The sequence below is a fragment of the Rhinoderma darwinii genome, chromosome 1, assembly GCF_050947455.1.
Source record: "Rhinoderma darwinii isolate aRhiDar2 chromosome 1, aRhiDar2.hap1, whole genome shotgun sequence".
NCBI classification, from domain to species: Eukaryota; Metazoa; Chordata; class Amphibia; order Anura; family Rhinodermatidae; genus Rhinoderma; species Rhinoderma darwinii.
In genome coordinates this window covers 10209751-10233435 of record NC_134687.1, presented here as the reverse complement: position 1 = coordinate 10233435, position 23685 = coordinate 10209751, and positions in this window count along the sequence as shown.

Sequence of the window (23685 nt, the reverse complement as noted above, 5' to 3'; positions counted from 1 at the left end):
ATACAATGTATATCCTTCCTGCCATCACTGCACTATATACTGTACACATTGTTACATTGTATCTCCTCCTGCCATCACTGCACTATATACTGTACACATTGATACATTGTATCTCCTCCTGCCATCACTGCACTATATACTGTACACATTGTTACATTGCATCTCCTCCTGCCATCACTGCACTATATACTGTACAAATTGATACATTGTATCTCCTCCTGCCATCACTGCACTATATACTGTACAAATTGTTACATTGTATCTCCTCCTGCCATCACTGCACTATATACTGTACACATTGATACATTGTATCTCCTCCTGCCATCACTGCTCTATATACTGTACACATTGATACATTGTATCTCCTCCTGCCATCACTGCACTATATACTGTACACATTGTTACATTGTATCTCCTCCTGCCATCACTGCACTATATACTGTACACATTGATACATTGTATCTCCTCCTGCCATCACTGCACTATATACTGTACACATTGTTACATTGCATCTCCTCCTGCCATCACTGCACTATATACTGTACACATTGATACATTGTATCTCCTCCTGCCATCACTGCACTATATACTGTACACATTGATACATTGCATCTCCTCCTGCCATCACTGCACTATATACTGTACACATTGATACATTGTATCTCCTCCCTGCCATCACTGCACTATATACTGTACACATTGATACATTGTATCTCCTCCTGCCATCACTGCACTATATACTGTATACATTGTATCTCCTCCCTGCCATCACTGCACTATATACTGTACACATCGTTACATTGTATCTCCTCTCTGCCATCACTGCTCTATATACTGTACACATTGTTACATTGTATCTCCTCCCTGCCATCACAGCACTATATACTGTACACATTGTTACATTGTATCTCCTCCTGCCATCACTGCACTATATACTGTACACATCGTTACATTGTATCTCCTCCCTGCCATCACAGCACTATATACTGTACACATTGATACATTGTATCTCCTCCCTGCCATCACTGCACTATATACTGTACACATTGATACATTGTATCTCCTCTCTGCCATCACTGCTCTATATACTGTACACATTGATACAATGTATCTCCTCCCTGCCATCACAGCACTATATACTGTACACATTGATACATTGCATCTCCTCCTGCCATCACTGCACTATATACTGTACACATTGATACATTGTATCTCCTCCCTGCCATCACTGCACTATATACTGTACACATTGATACATTGTATCTCCTCCTGCCATCACTGCACTATATACTGTACACATTGATACATTGTATCTCCTCCCTGCCATCACTGCACTATATACTGTACACATTGTTACATTGTATCTCCTCCCTGCCATCACTGCACTATATACTGTACACATTGTTACATTGTATCTCCTCCCTGCCATCACTGCACTATATACTGTACACATCGTTACATTGTATCTCCTCTCTGCCATCACTGCTCTATATACTGTACACATTGTTACATTGTATCTCCTCCCTGCCATCACAGCACTATATACTGTACACATTGATACATTGTATCTCCTCCCTGCCATCACAGCACTATATACTGTACACATTGATACATTGTATCTCCTCCCTGCCATCACTGCACTATATACTGTACACATTGATACAATGTATCTCCTCCCTGCCATCACAGCACTATATACTGTACACATTGATACATTGTATCTCCTCTCTGCCATCACTGCACTATATACTGTACACATTGATATATTGTATCTCCTCCCTGCCATCACTGCACTATATACTGTACACATTGATACATTGTATCTCCTCCTGCCATCACTGCACTATATACTGTACACATTGATACATTGTATCTCCTCCTGCCATCACTGCTCTATATACTGTACACATTGTTACATTGTATCTCCTCTCTGCCATCACTGCACTATATACTGTACACATTGATACATTGTATCTCCTCCTGCCATCACTGCTCTATATACTGTACACATTGTTACATTGTATCTCCTCTCTGCCATCACTGCACTATATACTGTACACATTGATACATTGTATCTCCTCCTGCCATCACTGCACTATATACTGTACACATTGATACATTGTAACTCCTCCTGCCATCACTGCTCTATATACTGTACACATTGTTACATTGTATCTCCTCTCTGCCATCACTGCACTATATACTGTACACATTGATACATTGTATCTCCTCCTGCCATCACTGCACTATATACTGTACACATTGATACAATGTATATCCTTCCTGCCATCACTGCACTATATACTGTACACATTGTTACATTGTATCTCCTCCTGCCATCACTGCACTATATACTGTACACATTGTTACATTGTATCTCCTCCTGCCATCACTGCACTATATACTGTACACATTGTTACATTGTATCTCCTCCCTGCCATCACTGCACTAAATACTGTACACATTGTTACATTGTATCTCCTCCCTGCCATCACTGCACTAAATACTGTACACATTGTTACATTGTATCTCCTCTCTGCCATCACTGCACTATATACTGTACACATTGATACATTGTATCTCCTCCCTGCCATCACTGCACTATATACTGTACACATTGATACATTGTATCTCCTCCCTGCCATCACTGCACTATATACTGTACACATTGATACATTGTATCTCCTCCCTGCCATCACAGCACTATATACTGTACACATTGATACATTGTATCTCCTCCCTGCCATCACTGCACTATATACTGTACACATTGATACATTGTATCTCCTCTCTGCCATCACAGCACTATATACTGTACACATTGATACATTGTATCTCCTCCTGCCATCACTGCTCTATATACTGTACACATTGTTACATTGTATCTCCTCTCTGCCATCACTGCACTATATACTGTACACATTGATACATTGTATCTCCTCCTGACATCACTGCACTATATACTGTACACATTGATACATTGTATCTCCTCCTGCCATCACTGCTCTATATACTGTACACATTGTTACATTGTATCTCCTCTCTGCCATCACTGCACTATATACTGTACACATTGATACATTGTATCTCCTCCTGCCATCACTGCACTATATACTGTACACATTGATACAATGTATATCCTTCCTGCCATCACTGCACTATATACTGTACACATTGTTACATTGTATCTCCTCCTGCCATCACTGCACTATATACTGTACACATTGATACATTGTATCTTCTCTCTGCCATCACTGCTCTATATACTGTACACATTGATATATTGTATCTCCTCCCTGCCATCACTGCACTATATACTGTACACATTGATACATTGTATCTCCTCCTGCCATCACTGCACTATATACTGTACACATTGATACATTGTATCTCCTCCTGCCATCACTGCTCTATATACTGTACACATTGTTACATTGTATCTCCTCTCTGCCATCACTGCACTATATACTGTACACATTGATACATTGTATCTCCTCCTGCCATCACTGCACTATATACTGTACACATTGATACATTGTATCTCCTCCTGCCATCACTGCTCTATATACTGTACACATTGTTACATTGTATCTCCTCTCTGCCATCACTGCACTATATACTGTACACATTGATACATTGTATCTCCTCCTGCCATCACTGCACTATATACTGTACACATTGTTACATTGTATCTCCTCTCTGCCATCACTGCACTATATACTGTACACATTGTTACATTGTATCTCCTCCCTGCCATCACTGCACTATATACTGTACACATTGATACATTGTATCTCCTCCCTGCCATCACTGCACTATATACTGTACACATTGATACATTGTATCTCCTCCTGCCATCACTGCACTATATACTGTACACATTGATACATTGTATCTCCTCCCTGCCATCACTGCACTATATACTGTACACATTGATACATTGTATCTCCTCCTGCCATCACTGCACTATATACTGTACACATTGATACATTGTATCTCCTCCCTGCCATCACTGCACTATATACTGTACACATTGATACATTGTATCTCCTCCTGCCATCACTGCACTATATACTGTACACATTGATACAATGTATATCCTTCCTGCCATCACTGCACTATATACTGTACACATTGTTACATTGTATCTCCTCCTGCCATCACTGCACTATATACTGTACACATTGTTACATTGTATCTCCTCCCTGCCATCACTGCACTATATACTGTACACATTGATACATTGTATCTCCTCCTGCCATCACTGCACTATATACTGTACACATTGATACAATGCATATCCTTCCTGCCATCACTGCACTATATACTGTACACATTGTTACATTGTATCTCCTCCTGCCATCACTGCACTATATACTGTACACATTGTTACATTGTATCTCCTCCCTGCCATCACTGCACTATATACTGTACACATTGATACATTGTATCTCCTCCTGCCATCACTGCACTATATACTGTACACATTGATACATTGTATCTCCTCCCTGCCATCACTGCACTATATACTGTACACATCGTTACATTGTATCTCCTCTCTGCCATCACTGCTCTATATACTGTACACATTGTTACATTGTATCTCCTCCCTGCCATCACAGCACTATATACTGTACACATTGATACATTGTATCTCCTCCTGCCATCACTGCACTATATACTGTACACATTGATACATTGTATCTCCTCCTGCCATCACAGCACTATATACTGTACACATTGATACATTGTATCTCCTCCCTGCCATCACTGCACTATATACTGTACACATTGATACATTGTATCTCCTCTCTGCCATCACTGCTCTATATACTGTACACATTGATACAATGTATCTCCTCCCTGCCATCACAGCACTATATACTGTACACATTGATACATTGTATCTCCTCTCTGCCATCACTGCTCTATATACTGTACACATTGATATATTGTATCTCCTCCCTGCCATCACTGCACTATATACTGTACACATTGATACATTGTATCTCCTCCTACCATCACTGCACTATATACTGTACACATTGATACATTGTATCTCCTCCTGCCATCACTGCTCTATATACTGTACACATTGTTACATTGTATCTCCTCCCTGCCATCACTGCACTATATACTGTACACATTGATACATTGTATCTCCTCCTGCCATCACTGCACTATATACTGTACACATTGTTACATTGTATCTCCTCCCTGCCATCACTGCACTATATACTGTACACATTGTTACATTGTATCTCCTCCTGCCATCACTGCACTATATACTGTACACATTGTTACATTGTATCTCCTCCTGCCATCACTGCACTATATACTGTACACATTGTTACATTGTATCTCCTCCTGCCATCACTGCACTATATACTGTACACATTGATACATTGTATCTCCTCCTGCCATCACTGCTCTATATACTGTACACATTGTTACATTGTATCTCCTCTCTGCCATCACTGCTCTATATACTGTACACATTGATACATTGTATCTCCTCCTGCCATCACTGCACTATATACTGTACACATTGTTACATTGTATCTCCTCTCTGCCATCACTGCACTATATACTGTACACATTGTTACATTGTATCTCCTCCCTGCCATCACTGCACTATATACTGTACACATTGATACATTGTATCTCCTCCCTGCCATCACTGCACTATATACTGTACACATTGATACATTGTATCTCCTCCCTGCCATCACTGCACTATATACTGTACACATTGATACATTGTATCTCCTCCTGCCATCACTGCACTATATACTGTACACATTGTTACATTGTATCTCCTCTCTGCCATCACTGCTCTATATACTGTACACATTGATACATTGTATCTCCTCCTGCCATCACTGCACTATATACTGTACACATTGTTACATTGTATCTCCTCCCTGCCATCACAGCACTATATACTGTACACATTGTTACATTGTATCTCCTCCCTGCCATCACTGCACTATATACTGTACACATTGATACATTGTATCTCCTCCCTGCCATCACTGCACTATATACTGTACACATTGATACATTGTATCTCCTCCTGCCATCACTGCACTATATACTGTACACATTGATACATTGTATCTCCTCCTGCCATCACTGCTCTATATACTGTACACATTGATACATTGTATCTCCTCTCTGCCATCACTGCACTATATACTGTACACATTGTTACATTGTATCTCCTCCCTGCCATCACTGCACTATATACTGTACACATTGATACATTGTATCTCCTCCCTGCCATCACTGCACTATATACTGTACACATTGATACATTGTATCTCCTCCTGCCATCACTGCACTATATACTGTACACATTGATACATTGTATCTCCTCCCTGCCATCACTGCACTATATACTGTACACATTGTTACATTGTATCTCCTCCTGCCATCACTGCACTATATACTGTACACATTGATACATTGTATCTCCTCCTGCCATCACTGCACTATATACTGTACACATTGATACATTGCATCTCCTCCTGCCATCACTGCACTATATACTGTACACATTGATACATTGTATCTCCTCCCTGCCATCACTGCACTATATACTGTACACATTGATACATTGTATCTCCTCCCTGCCATCACTGCACTATATACTGTACACATTGATACATTGTATCTCCTCCTGCCATCACTGCACTATATACTGTACACATTGATACATTGTATCTCCTCCCTGCCATCACTGCACTATATACTGTACACATCGTTACATTGTATCTGCTCCTGCCATCACTGCACTATATACTGTACACATTGATACATTGTATCTCCTCCCTGCCATCACTGCACTATATACTGTACACATTGATACATTGCATCTCCTCCTGCCATCACTGCACTATATACTGTACACATTGATACATTGTATCTCCTCCCTGCCATCACTGCACTATATACTGTACACATTGATACATTGTATCTCCTCCTGCCATCACTTCACTATATACTGTACACATTGATACATTGTATCTCCTCCCTGCCATCACTGCACTATATACTGTACACATCGTTACATTGTATCTCCTCCTGCCATCACTGCACTATATACTGTACACATTGATACATTGTATCTCCTCCCTGCCATCACTGCACTATATACTGTACACATTGATAAAATGTATCTCCTCCTGCCATCACTGCACTATATACTGTACACATTGTTACATTGTATCTCCTCTCTGCCATCACTGCACTATATACTGTACACATTGATACATTGTATCTCCTCCTGACATCACTGCACTATATACTGTACACATTGATACATTGTATCTCCTCCTGCCATCACTGCTCTATATACTGTACACATTGTTACATTGTATCTCCTCTCTGCCATCACTGCACTATATACTGTACACATTGATACATTGTATCTCCTCCTGCCATCACTGCACTATATACTGTACACATTGATACAATGTATATCCTTCCTGCCATCACTGCACTATATACTGTACACATTGTTACATTGTATCTCCTCCTGCCATCACTGCACTATATACTGTACACATTGTTACATTGTATCTCCTCCTGCCATCACTGCACTATATACTGTACACATTGTTACATTGTATCTCCTCCCTGCCATCACTGCACTATATACTGTACACATTGATACATTGTATCTCCTCCCTGCCATCACTGCACTATATACTGTACACATTGATACATTGTATCTCCTCCCTGCCATCACAGCACTATATACTGTACACATTGATACATTGTATCTCCTCTCTGCCATCACTGCTCTATATACTGTACACATTGATATATTGTATCTCCTCCCTGCTATCACTGCACTATATACTGTACACATTGATACATTGTATCTCCTCCCTGCCATCACTGCACTATATACTGTACACATTGATACATTGTATCTCCTCCCTGCCATCACTGCACTATATACTGTACACATTGATACATTGTATCTCCTCCCTGCCATCACAGCACTATATACTGTACACATTGATACATTGTATCTCCTCTCTGCCATCACTGCTCTATATACTGTACACATTGATATATTGTATCTCCTCCCTGCTATCACTGCACTATATACTGTACACATTGATACATTGTATCTCCTCTCTGCCTTCACTGCTCTATATACTGTACACATTGATATATTGTATCTCCTCCCTGCCATCACTGCACTATATACTGTACACATTGTTACATTGTATCTCCTCCTGCCATCACTGCACTATATACTGTACACATTGATACATTGTATCTCCTCCCTGCCATCACTGCACTATATACTGTACACATTGATACATTGTATCTCCTCCTGCCATCACTGCACTATATACTGTACACATTGTTACATTTTATCTCCTCCTGCCATCACTGCACTATATACTGTACACATTGATACATTGTATCTCCTCCCTGCCATCACTGCACTATATACTGTACACATTGATACATTGTATCTCCTCCCTGCCATCACTGCACTATATACTGTACACATTGATACATTGTATCTCCTCCCTGCCATCACAGCACTATATACTGTACACATTGATACATTGTATCTCCTCTCTGCCATCACTGCTCTATATACTGTACACATTTATATATTGTATCTCCTCCCTGCCATCACTGCACTATATACTGTACACATTGATACATTGTATCTCCTCTCTGCCATCACTGCACTATATACTGTACACATTGATATATTGTATCTCCTCCCTGCCATCACTGCTCTATATACTGTACACATTGTTACATTGTATCTCCTCCTGCCATCACTGCACTATATACTGTACACATTGATGCATTGTATCTCCTCCCTGCCATCACTGCACTATATACTGTACACATTGATACATTGTATCTCCTCCCTGCCATCACTGCACTATATACTGTACACATTGATACATTGTATCTCCTCCCTGCCATCACAGCACTATATACTGTACACATTGATACATTGTATCTCCTCCTGCCATCACTGCACTATATACTGTACACATTGATACATTGTATCTCCTCCTGCCATCACTGCTCTATATACTGTACACATTGTTACATTGTATCTCCTCTCTGCCATCACTGCACTATATACTGTACACATTGATACATTGTATCTCCTCCTGCCATCACTGCACTATATACTGTACACATTGTTACATTGTATCTCCTCTCTGCCATCACTGCACTATATACTGTACACATTGTTACATTGTATCTCCTCCCTGCCATCACTGCACTATATACACTGTACACATTGATACATTGTATCTCCTCCCTGCCATCACTGCACTATATACTGTACACATTGATACATTGTATCTCCTCCTGCCATCACTGCACTATATACTGTACACATTGATACATTGTATCTCCTCTCTGCCATCACTGCACTATATACTGTACACATTGATACATTGTATCTCCTCCTGCCATCACTGCACTATATACTGTACACATTGATACATTGTATCTCCTCCTGCCATCACTGCTCTATATACTGTACACATTGTTACATTGTATCTCCTCTCTGCCATCACTGCACTATATACTGTACACATTGATACATTGTATCTCCTCCCTGCCATCACTGCACTATATACTGTACACATTGATACATTGTATCTCCTCCCTGCCATCACAGCACTATATACTGTACACATTGATACATTGTATCTCCTCTCTGCCATCACTGCTCTATATACTGTACACATTGATATATTGTATCTCCTCCCTGCCATCACTGCACTATATACTGTACACATTGTTACATTGTATCTCCTCCTGCCATCACTGCACTATATACTGTACACATTGATACATTGTATCTCCTCCCTGCCATCACTGCACTATATACTGTACACATTGATACATTGTATCTCCTCCTGCCATCACTGCACTATATACTGTACACATTGTTACATTGTATCTCCTCCTGCCATCACTGCACTATATACTGTACACATTGATACATTGTATCTCCTCCCTGCCATCACTGCACTATATACTGTACACATTGATACATTGTATCTCCTCCCTGCCATCACTGCACTATATACTGTACACATTGATACATTGTATCTCCTCCCTGCCATCACAGCACTATATACTGTACACATTGATACATTGTATCTCCTCTCTGCCATCACTGCTCTATATACTGTACACATTGATATATTGTATCTCCTCCCTGCCATCACTGCACTATATACTGTACACATTGATACATTGTATCTCCTCCCTGCCATCACTGCTCTATATACTGTACACATTGTTACATTGTATCTCCTCCTGCCATCACTGCACTATATACTGTACACATTGATGCATTGTATCTCCTCCCTGCCATCACTGCACTACATACTGTACACATTGATACATTGTATCTCCTCCCTGCCATCACTGCACTATATACTGTACACATTGATACATTGTATCTCCTCCCTGCCATCACAGCACTATATACTGTACACATTGATACATTGTATCTCCTCCTGCCATCACTGCACTATATACTGTACACATTGATACATTGTATCTCCTCCTGCCGTCACTGCTCTATATACTGTACACATTGTTACATTGTATCTCCTCTCTGCCATCACTGCACTATATATTGTACACATTGATACATTGTATCTCCTCCTGCCATCACTGCACTATATACTGTACACATTGTTACATTGTATCTCCTCTCTGCCATCACTGCACTATATACTGTACACATTGTTACATTGTATCTCCTCCCTGCCATCACTGCACTATATACTGTACACATTGATACATTGTATCTCCTCCCTGCCATCACTGCACTATATACTGTACACATTGATACATTGTATCTCCTCCTGCCATCACTGCACTATATACTGTACACATTGATACATTGTATCTCCTCCCTGCCATCACTGCACTATATACTGTACACATTGATACATTGTATCTCCTCCTGCCATCACAGCACTATATACTGTACACATTGATACATTGTATCTCCTCCCTGCCATCACTGCACTATATACTGTACACATTGATACATTGTATCTCCTCCTGCCATCACTGCACTATATACTGTACACATTGATACAATGTATATCCTTCCTGCCATCACTGCACTATATACTGTACACATTGTTACATTGCATCTCCTCCTGCCATCACTGCACTATATACTGTACACATTGTTACATTGTATCTCCTCCTGCCATCACTGCACTATATACTGTACACATTGATACATTGTATCTCCTCCTGCCATCACTGCACTATATACTGTACACATTGTTACATTGCATCTCCTCCTGCCATCACTGCACTATATACTGTACACATTGTTACATTGTATCTCCTCCTGCCATCACTGCACTATATACTGTACACATTGATACATTGTATCTCCTCCTGCCATCACTGCACTATATACTGTACACATTGTTACATTGCATCTCCTCCTGCCATCACTGCACTATATACTGTACACATTGATACATTGTATCTCCTCCTGCCATCACTGCACTATATACTGTACACATTGATACATTGCATCTCCTCCTGCCATCACTGCACTATATACTGTACACATTGATACATTGTATCTCCTCCCTGCCATCACTGCACTATATACTGTACACATTGATACATTGTATCTCCTCCTGCCATCACTGCACTATATACTGTACACATTGATACATTGTATCTCCTCCCTGCCATCACTGCACTATATACTGTACACATTGATACATTGTATCTCCTCCTGCCATCACAGCACTATATACTGTACACATTGATACATTGCATCTCCTCCCTGCCATCACTGCACTATATACTGTACACATTGATACATTGTATCTCCTCCTGCCATCACTGCACTATATACTGTACACATTGATACATTGTATCTCCTCCCTGCCATCACTGCACTATATACTGTACACATTGATACATTGTATCTCCTCCCTGCCATCACTGCACTATATACTGTACACATCGTTACATTGTATCTCCTCTCTGCCATCACTGCTCTATATACTGTACACATTGTTACATTGTATCTCCTCCCTGCCATCACAGCACTATATACTGTACACATTGATACATTGTATCTCCTCCCTGCCATCACAGCACTATATACTGTACACATTGATACATTGTATCTCCTCCCTGTCATCACTGCACTATATACTGTACACATTGATACATTGTATCTCCTCTCTGCCATCACTGCTCTATATACTGTACACATTGATACAATGTATCTCCTCCCTGCCATCACAGCACTATATACTGTACACATTGATACATTGTATCTCCTCTCTGCCATCACTGCACTATATACTGTACACTTTGATATATTGTATCTCCTCCCTGCCATCACTGCACTATATACTGTACACATTGATACATTGTATCTCCTCCTGCCATCACTGCACTATATACTGTACACATTGATACATTGTATCTCCTCCTGCCATCACTGCTCTATATACTGTACACATTGTTACATTGTATCTCCTCTCTGCCATCACTGCACTATATACTGTACACATTGTTACATTGTATCTCCTCCCTGCCATCACTGCACTATATACTGTACACATTGATACATTGTATCTCCTCTCTGCCATCACAGCACTATATACTGTACACATTGATACATTGTATCTCCTCCTGCCATCACTGCTCTATATACTGTACACATTGTTACATTGTATCTCCTCTCTGCCATCACTGCACTATATACTGTACACATTGATACATTGTATCTCCTCCTGACATCACTGCACTATATACTGTACACATTGATACATTGTATCTCCTCCTGCCATCACTGCTCTATATACTGTACACATTGTTACATTGTATCTCCTCTCTGCCATCACTGCACTATATACTGTACACATTGATACATTGTATCTCCTCCTGCCATCACTGCACTATATACTGTACACATTGATACAATGTATATCCTTCCTGCCATCACTGCACTATATACTGTACACATTGTTACATTGTATCTCCTCCTGCCATCACTGCACTATATACTGTACACATTGATACATTGTATCTTCTCTCTGCCATCACTGCTCTATATACTGTACACATTGATATATTGTATCTCCTCCCTGCCATCACTGCACTATATACTGTACACATTGATACATTGTATCTCCTCCTGCCATCACTGCACTATATACTGTACACATTGATACATTGTATCTCCTCCTGCCATCACTGCTCTATATACTGTACACATTGTTACATTGTATCTCCTCTCTGCCATCACTGCACTATATACTGTACACATTGATACATTGTATCTCCTCCTGCCATCACTGCACTATATACTGTACACATTGATACATTGTATCTCCTCCTGCCATCACTGCTCTATATACTGTACACATTGTTACATTGTATCTCCTCTCTGCCATCACTGCACTATATACTGTACACATTGATACATTGTATCTCCTCCTGCCATCACTGCACTATATACTGTACACATTGTTACATTGTATCTCCTCTCTGCCATCACTGCACTATATACTGTACACATTGTTACATTGTATCTCCTCCCTGCCATCACTGCACTATATACTGTACACATTGATACATTGTATCTCCTCCCTGCCATCACTGCACTATATACTGTACACATTGATACATTGTATCTCCTCCTGCCATCACTGCACTATATACTGTACACATTGATACATTGTATCTCCTCCCTGCCATCACTGCACTATATACTGTACACATTGATACATTGTATCTCCTCCTGCCATCACTGCACTATATACTGTACACATTGATACATTGTATCTCCTCCCTGCCATCACTGCACTATATACTGTACACATTGATACATTGTATCTCCTCCTGCCATCACTGCACTATATACTGTACACATTGATACAATGTATATCCTTCCTGCCATCACTGCACTATATACTGTACACATTGTTACATTGTATCTCCTCCTGCCATCACTGCACTATATACTGTACACATTGTTACATTGTATCTCCTCCCTGCCATCACTGCACTATATACTGTACACATTGATACATTGTATCTCCTCCTGCCATCACTGCACTATATACTGTACACATTGATACAATGCATATCCTTCCTGCCATCACTGCACTATATACTGTACACATTGTTACATTGTATCTCCTCCTGCCATCACTGCACTATATACTGTACACATTGTTACATTGTATCTCCTCCCTGCCATCACTGCACTATATACTGTACACATTGATACATTGTATCTCCTCCTGCCATCACTGCACTATATACTGTACACATTGATACATTGTATCTCCTCCCTGCCATCACTGCACTATATACTGTACACATCGTTACATTGTATCTCCTCTCTGCCATCACTGCTCTATATACTGTACACATTGTTACATTGTATCTCCTCCCTGCCATCACAGCACTATATACTGTACACATTGATACATTGTATCTCCTCCTGCCATCACTGCACTATATACTGTACACATTGATACATTGTATCTCCTCCTGCCATCACAGCACTATATACTGTACACATTGATACATTGTATCTCCTCCCTGCCATCACTGCACTATATACTGTACACATTGATACATTGTATCTCCTCTCTGCCATCACTGCTCTATATACTGTACACATTGATACAATGTATCTCCTCCCTGCCATCACAGCACTATATACTGTACACATTGATACATTGTATCTCCTCTCTGCCATCACTGCTCTATATACTGTACACATTGATATATTGTATCTCCTCCCTGCCATCACTGCACTATATACTGTACACATTGATACATTGTATCTCCTCCTACCATCACTGCACTATATACTGTACACATTGATACATTGTATCTCCTCCTGCCATCACTGCTCTATATACTGTACACATTGTTACATTGTATCTCCTCCCTGCCATCACTGCACTATATACTGTACACATTGATACATTGTATCTCCTCCTGCCATCACTGCACTATATACTGTACACATTGTTACATTGTATCTCCTCCCTGCCATCACTGCACTATATACTGTACACATTGTTACATTGTATCTCCTCCTGCCATCACTGCACTATATACTGTACACATTGTTACATTGTATCTCCTCCTGCCATCACTGCACTATATACTGTACACATTGTTACATTGTATCTCCTCCTGCCATCACTGCACTATATACTGTACACATTGATACATTGTATCTCCTCCTGCCATCACTGCTCTATATACTGTACACATTGTTACATTGTATCTCCTCTCTGCCATCACTGCTCTATATACTGTACACATTGATACATTGTATCTCCTCCTGCCATCACTGCACTATATACTGTACACATTGTTACATTGTATCTCCTCTCTGCCATCACTGCACTATATACTGTACACATTGTTACATTGTATCTCCTCCCTGCCATCACTGCACTATATACTGTACACATTGATACATTGTATCTCCTCCCTGCCATCACTGCACTATATACTGTACACATTGATACATTGTATCTCCTCCCTGCCATCACTGCACTATATACTGTACACATTGATACATTGTATCTCCTCCTGCCATCACTGCACTATATACTGTACACATTGTTACATTGTATCTCCTCTCTGCCATCACTGCTCTATATACTGTACACATTGATACATTGTATCTCCTCCTGCCATCACTGCACTATATACTGTACACATTGTTACATTGTATCTCCTCCCTGCCATCACAGCACTATATACTGTACACATTGTTACATTGTATCTCCTCCCTGCCATCACTGCACTATATACTGTACACATTGATACATTGTATCTCCTCCCTGCCATCACTGCACTATATACTGTACACATTGATACATTGTATCTCCTCCTGCCATCACTGCACTATATACTGTACACATTGATACATTGTATCTCCTCCTGCCATCACTGCTCTATATACTGTACACATTGATACATTGTATCTCCTCTCTGCCATCACTGCACTATATACTGTACACATTGTTACATTGTATCTCCTCCCTGCCATCACTGCACTATATACTGTACACATTGATACATTGTATCTCCTCCCTGCCATCACTGCACTATATACTGTACACATTGATACATTGTATCTCCTCCTGCCATCACTGCACTATATACTGTACACATTGATACATTGTATCTCCTCCCTGCCATCACTGCACTATATACTGTACACATTGTTACATTGTATCTCCTCCTGCCATCACTGCACTATATACTGTACACATTGATACATTGTATCTCCTCCTGCCATCACTGCACTATATACTGTACACATTGATACATTGCATCTCCTCCTGCCATCACTGCACTATATACTGTACACATTGATACATTGTATCTCCTCCCTGCCATCACTGCACTATATACTGTACACATTGATACATTGTATCTCCTCCCTGCCATCACTGCACTATATACTGTACACATTGATACATTGTATCTCCTCCTGCCATCACTGCACTATATACTGTACACATTGATACATTGTATCTCCTCCCTGCCATCACTGCACTATATACTGTACACATCGTTACATTGTATCTGCTCCTGCCATCACTGCACTATATACTGTACACATTGATACATTGTATCTCCTCCCTGCCATCACTGCACTATATACTGTACACATTGATACATTGCATCTCCTCCTGCCATCACTGCACTATATACTGTACACATTGATACATTGTATCTCCTCCCTGCCATCACTGCACTATATACTGTACACATTGATACATTGTATCTCCTCCTGCCATCACTTCACTATATACTGTACACATTGATACATTGTATCTCCTCCCTGCCATCACTGCACTATATACTGTACACATCGTTACATTGTATCTCCTCCTGCCATCACTGCACTATATACTGTACACATTGATACATTGTATCTCCTCCCTGCCATCACTGCACTATATACTGTACACATTGATAAAATGTATCTCCTCCTGCCATCACTGCACTATATACTGTACACATTGTTACATTGTATCTCCTCTCTGCCATCACTGCACTATATACTGTACACATTGATACATTGTATCTCCTCCTGACATCACTGCACTATATACTGTACACATTGATACATTGTATCTCCTCCTGCCATCACTGCTCTATATACTGTACACATTGTTACATTGTATCTCCTCTCTGCCATCACTGCACTATATACTGTACACATTGATACATTGTATCTCCTCCTGCCATCACTGCACTATATACTGTACACATTGATACAATGTATATCCTTCCTGCCATCACTGCACTATATACTGTACACATTGTTACATTGTATCTCCTCCTGCCATCACTGCACTATATACTGTACACATTGTTACATTGTATCTCCTCCTGCCATCACTGCACTATATACTGTACACATTGTTACATTGTATCTCCTCCCTGCCATCACTGCACTATATACTGTACACATTGATACATTGTATCTCCTCCCTGCCATCACTGCACTATATACTGTACACATTGATACATTGTATCTCCTCCCTGCCATCACAGCACTATATACTGTACACATTGATACATTGTATCTCCTCTCTGCCATCACTGCTCTATATACTGTACACATTGATATATTGTATCTCCTCCCTGCTATCACTGCACTATATACTGTACACATTGATACATTGTATCTCCTCCCTGCCATCACTGCACTATATACTGTACACATTGATACATTGTATCTCCTCCCTGCCATCACTGCACTATATACTGTACACATTGATACATTGTATCTCCTCCCTGCCATCACAGCACTATATACTGTACACATTGATACATTGTATCTCCTCTCTGCCATCACTGCTCTATATACTGTACACATTGATATATTGTATCTCCTCCCTGCTATCACTGCACTATATACTGTACACATTGATACATTGTATCTCCTCTCTGCCTTCACTGCTCTATATACTGTACACATTGATATATTGTATCTCCTCCCTGCCATCACTGCACTATATACTGTACACATTGTTACATTGTATCTCCTCCTGCCATCACTGCACTATATACTGTACACATTGATACATTGTATCTCCTCCCTGCCATCACTGCACTATATACTGTACACATTGATACATTGTATCTCCTCCTGCCATCACTGCACTATATACTGTACACATTGTTACATTTTATCTCCTCCTGCCATCACTGCACTATATACTGTACACATTGATACATTGTATCTCCTCCCTGCCATCACTGCACTATATACTGTACACATTGATACATTGTATCTCCTCCCTGCCATCACTGCACTATATACTGTACACATTGATACATTGTATCTCCTCCCTGCCATCACAGCACTATATACTGTACACATTGATACATTGTATCTCCTCTCTGCCATCACTGCTCTATATACTGTACACATTTATATATTGTATCTCCTCCCTGCCATCACTGCACTATATACTGTACACATTGATACATTGTATCTCCTCTCTGCCATCACTGCACTATATACTGTACACATTGATATATTGTATCTCCTCCCTGCCATCACTGCTCTATATACTGTACACATTGTTACATTGTATCTCCTCCTGCCATCACTGCACTATATACTGTACACATTGATGCATTGTATCTCCTCCCTGCCATCACTGCACTATATACTGTACACATTGATACATTGTATCTCCTCCCTGCCATCACTGCACTATATACTGTACACATTGATACATTGTATCTCCTCCCTGCCATCACAGCACTATATACTGTACACATTGATACATTGTATCTCCTCCTGCCATCACTGCACTATATACTGTACACATTGATACATTGTATCTCCTCCTGCCATCACTGCTCTATATACTGTACACATTGTTACATTGTATCTCCTCTCTGCCATCACTGCACTATATACTGTACACATTGATACATTGTATCTCCTCCTGCCATCACTGCACTATATACTGTACACATTGTTACATTGTATCTCCTCTCTGCCATCACTGCACTATATACTGTACACATTGTTACATTGTATCTCCTCCCTGCCATCACTGCACTATATACACTGTACACATTGATACATTGTATCTCCTCCCTGCCATCACTGCACTATATACTGTACACATTGATACATTGTATCTCCTCCTGCCATCACTGCACTATATACTGTACACATTGATACATTGTATCTCCTCTCTGCCATCACTGCACTATATACTGTACACATTGATACATTGTATCTCCTCCTGCCATCACTGCACTATATACTGTACACATTGATACATTGTATCTCCTCCTGCCATCACTGCTCTATATACTGTACACATTGTTACATTGTATCTCCTCTCTGCCATCACTGCACTATATACTGTACACATTGATACATTGTATCTCCTCCCTGCCATCACTGCACTATATACTGTACACATTGATACATTGTATCTCCTCCCTGCCATCACAGCACTATATACTGTACACATTGATACATTGTATCTCCTCTCTGCCATCACTGCTCTATATACTGTACACATTGATATATTGTATCTCCTCCCTGCCATCACTGCACTATATACTGTACACATTGTTACATTGTATCTCCTCCTGCCATCACTGCACTATATACTGTACACATTGATACATTGTATCTCCTCCCTGCCATCACTGCACTATATACTGTACACATTGATACATTGTATCTCCTCCTGCCATCACTGCACTATATACTGTACACATTGTTACATTGTATCTCCTCCTGCCATCACTGCACTATATACTGTACACATTGATACATTGTATCTCCTCCCTGCCATCACTGCACTATATACTGTACACATTGATACATTGTATCTCCTCCCTGCCATCACTGCACTATATACTGTACACATTGATACATTGTATCTCCTCCCTGCCATCACAGCACTATATACTGTACACATTGATACATTGTATCTCCTCTCTGCCATCACTGCTCTATATACTGTACACATTGATATATTGTATCTCCTCCCTGCCATCACTGCACTATATACTGTACACATTGATACATTGTATCTCCTCCCTGCCATCACTGCTCTATATACTGTACACATTGTTACATTGTATCTCCTCCTGCCATCACTGCACTATATACTGTACACATTGATGCATTGTATCTCCTCCCTGCCATCACTGCACTACATACTGTACACATTGATACATTGTATCTCCTCCCTGCCATCACTGCACTATATACTGTACACATTGATACATTGTATCTCCTCCCTGCCATCACAGCACTATATACTGTACACATTGATACATTGTATCTCCTCCTGCCATCACTGCACTATATACTGTACACATTGATACATTGTATCTCCTCCTGCCATCACTGCTCTATATACTGTACACATTGTTACATTGTATCTCCTCTCTGCCATCACTGCACTATATATTGTACACATTGATACATTGTATCTCCTCCTGCCATCACTGCACTATATACTGTACACATTGTTACATTGTATCTCCTCTCTGCCATCACTGCACTATATACTGTACACATTGTTACATTGTATCTCCTCCCTGCCATCACTGCACTATATACTGTACACATTGATACATTGTATCTCCTCCCTGCCATCACTGCACTATATACTGTACACATTGATACATTGTATCTCCTCCTGCCATCACTGCACTATATACTGTACACATTGATACATTGTATCTCCTCCCTGCCATCACTGCACTATATACTGTACACATTGATACATTGTATCTCCTCCTGCCATCACAGCACTATATACTGTACACATTGATACATTGTATCTCCTCCCTGCCATCACTGCACTATATACTGTACACATTGATACATTGTATCTCCTCCTGCCATCACTGCACTATATACTGTACACATTGATACAATGTATATCCTTCCTGCCATCACTGCACTATATACTGTACACATTGTTACATTGCATCTCCTCCTGCCATCACTGCACTATATACTGTACACATTGTTACATTGTATCTCCTCCTGCCATCACTGCACTATATACTGTACACATTGATACATTGTATCTCCTCCTGCCATCACTGCACTATATACTGTACACATTGTTACATTGCATCTCCTCCTGCCATCACTGCACTATATACTGTACACATTGATACATTGTATCTCCTCCTGCCATCACTGCACTATATACTGTACACATTGTTACATTGCATCTCCTCCTGCCATCACTGCACTATATACTGTACACATTGATACATTGTATCTCCTCCTGCCATCACTGCACTATATACTGTACACATTGATACATTGCATCTCCTCCTGCCATCACTGCACTATATACTGTACACATTGATACATTGTATCTCCTCCCTGCCATCACTGCACTATATACTGTACACATTGATACATTGTATCTCCTCCTGCCATCACTGCACTATATACTGTACACATTGATACATTGTATCTCCTCCCTGCCATCACTGCACTATATACTGTACACATTGATACATTGTATCTCCTCCTGCCATCACAGCACTATATACTGTACACATTGATACATTGCATCTCCTCCCTGCCATCACTGCACTATATACTGTACACATTGATACATTGTATCTCCTCCTGCCATCACTGCACTATATACTGTACACATTGATACATTGTATCTCCTCCCTGCCATCACTGCACTATATACTGTACACATTGATACATTGTATCTCCTCCCTGCCATCACTGCACTATATACTGTACACATCGTTACATTGTATCTCCTCTCTGCCATCACTGCTCTATATACTGTACACATTGTTACATTGTATCTCCTCCCTGCCATCACAGCACTATATACTGTACACATTGATACATTGTATCTCCTCCCTGCCATCACAGCACTATATACTGTACACATTGATACATTGTATCTCCTCCCTGTCATCACTGCACTATATACTGTACACATTGATACATTGTATCTCCTCTCTGCCATCACTGCTCTATATACTGTACACATTGATACAATGTATCTCCTCCCTGCCATCACAGCACTATATACTGTACACATTGATACATTGTATCTCCTCTCTGCCATCACTGCACTATATACTGTACACTTTGATATATTGTATCTCCTCCCTGCCATCACTGCACTATATACTGTACACATTGATACATTGTATCTCCTCCTGCCATCACTGCACTATATACTGTACACATTGATACATTGTATCTCCTCCTGCCATCACTGCTCTATATACTGTACACATTGTTACATTGTATCTCCTCTCTGCCATCACTGCACTATATACTGTACACATTGTTACATTGTATCTCCTCCCTGCCATCACTGCACTATATACTGTACACATTGATACATTGTATCTCCTCTCTGCCATCACAGCACTATATACTGTACACATTGATACATTGTATCTCCTCCTGCCATCACTGCTCTATATACTGTACACATTGTTACATTGTATCTCCTCTCTGCCATCACTGCACTATATACTGTACACATTGATACATTGTATCTCCTCCTGACATCACTGCACTATATACTGTACACATTGATACATTGTATCTCCTCCTGCCATCACTGCTCTATATACTGTACACATTGTTACATTGTATCTCCTCTCTGCCATCACTGCACTATATACTGTACACATTGATACATTGTATCTCCTCCTGCCATCACTGCACTATATACTGTACACATTGATACAATGTATATCCTTCCTGCCATCACTGCACTATATACTGTACACATTGTTACATTGTATCTCCTCCTGCCATCACTGCACTATATACTGTACACATTGATACATTGTATCTTCTCTCTGCCATCACTGCTCTATATACTGTACACATTGATATATTGTATCTCCTCCCTGCCATCACTGCACTATATACTGTACACATTGATACATTGTATCTCCTCCTGCCATCACTGCACTATATACTGTACACATTGATACATTGTATCTCCTCCTGCCATCACTGCTCTATATACTGTACACATTGTTACATTGTATCTCCTCTCTGCCATCACTGCACTATATACTGTACACATTGATACATTGTATCTCCTCCTGCCATCACTGCACTATATACTGTACACATTGATACATTGTATCTCCTCCTGCCATCACTGCTCTATATACTGTACACATTGTTACATTGTATCTCCTCTCTGCCATCACTGCACTATATACTGTACACATTGATACATTGTATCTCCTCCTGCCATCACTGCACTATATACTGTACACATTGTTACATTGTATCTCCTCTCTGCCATCACTGCACTATATACTGTACACATTGTTACATTGTATCTCCTCCCTGCCATCACTGCACTATATACTGTACACATTGATACATTGTATCTCCTCCCTGCCATCACTGCACTATATACTGTACACATTGATACATTGTATCTCCTCCTGCCATCACTGCACTATATACTGTACACATTGATACATTGTATCTCCTCTCTGCCATCACTGCACTATATACTGTACACATTGATACATTGTATCTCCTCCTGCCATCACTGCACTATATACTGTACACATTGATACATTGTATCTCCT